This window comes from Limulus polyphemus, unplaced genomic scaffold (assembly GCF_000517525.1).
Source record: "Limulus polyphemus unplaced genomic scaffold, Limulus_polyphemus-2.1.2 Scaffold2910, whole genome shotgun sequence".
Classification (NCBI taxonomy): Eukaryota; Metazoa; Arthropoda; class Merostomata; order Xiphosura; family Limulidae; genus Limulus; species Limulus polyphemus.
Window position 1 is genome coordinate 91174 of NW_013668520.1, and position 4989 is coordinate 96162.

The 4989-nt window shown below is 36.9% G+C and overlaps 1 protein-coding gene across 2 annotated transcripts in view; it reads left to right on the top strand.

The window, feature by feature from the left end:
• Positions 1 to 4989, top strand: part of LOC106468193 — a 94104-nt gene that overhangs the window by 88146 nt on the left and 969 nt on the right. The gene's annotated exons all lie outside the window — the stretch shown is intronic.

Sequence of the window (4989 nt, forward strand, 5' to 3'; positions counted from 1 at the left end):
TCCATTTTCATTTACATAGTGCTCTGTGAACACAAATTAGTTAGCATAAATCAGTTAAATGACGAAAAATTAGGTGTCTATTTACTTGTTACCACTCATTGTGTGTGTATATATATAGGAGTTATCCCAGAATATGCAAAATTTGGGCTGGCATAGATACCAGAATCAGTGGTGACAGACTGTGTGGGTAATGGATCCACACAAGTGAATGAACTAGGAGAATGTTAATCATTGTTTTTGCCTTTAATTGGATAACAAAAAATCATTCAGAATTTCAAATACCTTTAGGAGAAAGTTTGGAATGATGTTTTGATATCCTTTCTAATTTCAAATAACTTCCTAGGAAATTATCTTAATACCAATAAAACATCATGATGAAGTTGTTCCTCCTTTTTTTTTGATAATAATTGAATAACTGTATTATTTCATATGTATAAATACAAATAGGATAATATTTAAGGTTAATATCAAATGTTTAAATTTCAGTGAGATTATGTGGATTTTGTGGAAATGCAGTGGTGGAAAATATTATTCCATCACCCAATTTTTGTTTGCACGTTTGTTCAGAAATGCGTTTCATGGATGATGCAATAGTGTCTGATTATTATATCGGCAGTTTCATAGGCTGTTTGGGTATTGATTGCATCAGCCATTTTTTGCTATAAATAGAGGTTCTTACTATAGTGATAGTCGGTTTAGAAGCCTATGTGCTACAACTTGCAGCAGTCCTTGTGTCTATGAGCAAAGAGGGACTTTCGATGAGACAGACTGCTAGAATAATTCAATTTAACCAGTCTACTGTGAGCTGCTGGTTGCTAAGATATAGAAAGATTGGCTGTGTGGAGTGGCAGAAGAGAAGAGATAGGAAGAAAGCTTCCACAGATCTCAAAAGAGTATGGCAAGAAACTTCAGAGGTTACTGTCACCAAATGCACCATCCAGTCTCATCTAGATGTCTCACTCTTTCTGATTGAAGTACACTTTTTGATGCGGGCAGGATTTCTAATGTTTGGATGCTGGACAAGAGTTCACTCCACATCAACATGCTCGATCTTCTTGCTCTTTGTTGTGTATATTCCCATTCCTGCCCCTACTTATGGTTTACTTGTTCTTGTTCTACTCAGCCTATTCCATAGTGTTTCCTTGCTTCAACTATCCTTGTGGCTCATATTCCATGGCCTTTTTTTGGGGGGAGGGGGGCATTAACCACACACTTCTGAGCTTGTTTACATCATCTGCCACGAGTTTTAATCTTGGTGGTGGACCACCTCTCTTAGCCAGTTAATATTCTATCAACATAATAGTCTCTGCACCCCCTGATCTTCCATGGGGTTTACTCTTGGTTGGTTAAATCCCTTCTCAACTCTAGGCATCCTCTCTTATGGTCCTCTATCCTTCATTCTTAAGCTCAGACTGTCAATTTCACAGCCTGGCCTGGTTTTATTTCTTTCTTTATGACTAATCCCCTACTTATTTTCTCCTTCTGGGCCTCAGACTTACACACAATTCTCCTCTTAAGCTTTATTGTTGGTACCTCTTTGATCATCTTGGTCTGCTTGATATTTGGACACCCCCCTTCATATTCCCATTATTCCTTTTCTTTTGCTTCTCACTCTCAAACTTACCCCTTCCTCATAGAGGGATATCCTCCCTCCATCCTCACGGATGGAAGTTGCCCAGTCTGTCACGTATTAGGCTGAACTTTTCACTAATGTGGAATTATTCTTTTCACATTTTTATCATTCTACTGTATTTGTCTATTTCCATCCTTGACGTGTCTTTTGTCATTTGTCCTTCCCCAATCTCTTTCCTCCTTGCAGTAATTCTGTGCACCACCTTTTTGACTTTCTTACATGACTGTTTGTTGATGGATTCTCAGTCTTAACCTTTCCTAGTTGGCAGGTGGCCCTGTCCTTGGCCATTCCCCTTTCCTGATACCAAGAGGTGTTTCTTCCCCTGTCCTCTCCATTTTGTTTCATTTCTTCATTAAGCACTCGGCTTGACTCCTCAGTGTGCCTCATCATGAACCTGACCCCTTAGAAGTCCTTACCTTCATCTGTCACCATCCTGGAACCCACCATTTTTCATGTACCCATTTTCTTATTCCCTTATGGAATGGGTCTCAGAATGGGGATGCTTGCAGAGAATTTCTCTTTTCTTTTAATTTAATTTGTCATCTTTTTTGTTCTTTTACATATCTTCTTTGATGGATTTTGGTCAAGCTGTTCCAGACAGTCATGTAGGCTCTCCACACATTTCATTTTTTATACCTTCTGGCTATTAACATCCTGATGGTTTTTGCATTGGTTGTAGTAAAAGATCTTTCCTGACTAAAGAACTTATGGGATCCAGGCACCTTCTCTGGGTCTTCCCTACATGATTTCTCCTCCCCCTTCATTGAATGGAGTCTGGGAGACCTTTGATACTTACCAATTCCTAGCCATTGAGCTGGTGGACCATGGAGAACCCTCACCAATTGAAACTTAATTGCTGGGGATAGAACAAGTAGTACCAATACGGTGTGAAGTGGGACAGTGGTGACACTGTTAATGTAGTACATGTTACCCCTCATATAAATTACTCATGCCCTCCTCCTGCAGCCTGAGTCTGTCCAGTAGAGTTGAGGTGACCACACACTAAATGACTGTGCTCTTTCCTTCAGCTGGAGTATACACAGTAGAGTTGAGGTGAGCACACAATGAATATGGACCAATACTGCTTAATAAAGTGCCCTCTTCCTGCAGGTAGAATCTATTCCACAGTTCAGTTGAGGTTAGCAATAGCTATACAATACCAATATATATATGTTTAGCTCAAATGTCCTCCTCCTGCAGCCACTGTCTCTTCAGTTGTTGAGATGATCACACTAAATACCAGTCCTTGCTACATAACAAATGTGCTTTCCTCCCACAGCTGCCTTTGAAAACGTTTCATGACCTGTCACATTCTATTTTTGGATTGTTTTTTTTTCCTAATGGTCAGTAGAAAATAGCATGAGATTTGTTCAGTTTTACTGAGTGTCACTAAGTACTGCTATTTTTTCCCAACTTAGGTATTGTTCATATAGTTTTATAAAGTTGGTGCTCCTTTGCTGGTTACATCATTGAAGCAACTTGTGCCACTTTTATAGAGATAAATCCTTCTTTATTATGTTGCCTTGGATACACAGATGGCTTCTTCCATTGTGGAAACAACTTGTGTCTCTTACAGATGTAGATCCTTCTTGATTATGTTGCCTTGGGTACACAGATACCTTCTGCCATGGACTTTTGTGTTGGAAGATTCTCACCTATTTAAAAATGCCCTTTTGCCAGTCTCTCTATTGATGGACCCAAAATTATCGATGTTCCTTCATTTTCCAATGCCTTTAAGTTTAAGGGATATATATTTGTTATTGGAAATTGTCTTGGAAATTCTAATTCCTCAAAACCAAACACATCCTTATGATCTGAATGTATGAATATTTTGCATCAGAAAGGGCTGTTATCTACCCTTCCCAAAAGTGATCAGTTTTCAATGGCATCACACTACATATGAAATGCCAAGTAATACCAAAATGTATTTCTAATAGATGCTATTCCACCACAACTTTATATTGGCTATGGTTATCAAATGACTTTCTGACTTATTTATTCATAATCATTTTAATATAACATACTTAACCTTCTGTAATACATTTGGTTAAGTACTTGGGGGTGATGTTTATCAGCAGTGAAGGTGGCACTCTTTCTGATACAAGATGTCTTACATCATTAGACCTTCTATTATGGGCATAGTAACATTTCTCACTTCTTTGCTGGCATCTCATGCTTGGGAGTAATAAAATTTTGGGATTTTACATGCCATGTTCTCCCTACAGGTTGGCCATTCTATCCTCTAACAGACATTTGGCTAACATCATATTAAATATTTTGCTACTTTCTTCAACTATTATTCTGGTCTGTGACCACACACTAAATGACTGTGCTCTTTCCTTCAGCTGGAGTATACACAGTAGAGTTGAGGTGAGCACACAATGAATATGGACCAATACATGTAGGTTTATGTGCTCAATAAAGTCAGGAACCTCTAATTGTTTTCCCTCTCTGTCTGCTCATGCATGATTTCTCTTTGCTCTTGTCTTTTTAGGTATGATCACCTCTTTGTCTGTCTCCTACACCAACCTTCAGTGTCTTCCTTCAACAATATCTTGGCCAACTAAATTAATTCTCTTGCTTTATTTTTCCATGCTTATGAGAATGGAATATTCTCCTACGTTGCTAAGTGCTGCCAAGTGTCCACTATTATATTTTACCAGTCTTAAGTGGTTGGTCTATTGAACGTGATAAAGAAATTTAAAGGCGGGATTTTCTGTCTCTGTCAATGACTAATATTATTCCTTATTCTGTTTGCATATCCTCCTTTTTGTATCTATAATTTATTTAGTATAATGTGGATTCAGATCTGATTATCATTAACTTCTGATCAAAGGAAGCTTCCTACATAGATCAGAACTACAAATTATGCAACTTGTGAATATAGGTAGTGTAATATACCATTCTTACTAATACCAGTTAGAATGCATTGGTATGTTAGTTGTGTATCCCTACTGTTATTGATATTTTTGGTCATAATTTCAATGTGTATTAGGTAATCTGATGTAATGTTATATGTAGCCTCTGGCCTAATATTTATTGTAGTCTTACCTAAATTTGTATTTAATCTGATAGGTGGCTATATGTTATCAGATTTGCACTTAGACACCTAATGGAACCTTAAATGTCTTTTCATAAAGTTAAACCATTTCACACATAGGTATATATCTTTAATTTTTCAGTTGTTTTACCTGCTAATTTGCACAAAATGTGGCTGAAATGTATCTAAAACTACTTATTTTGTAGATTTATACTATGTGCTATTTATAATATTCAAGAATAAATAAAATAAGCAATACATGTATCTCTTTGAATTAATATAAAAATACATCTTTTATTAGTTTTTAATAAATATT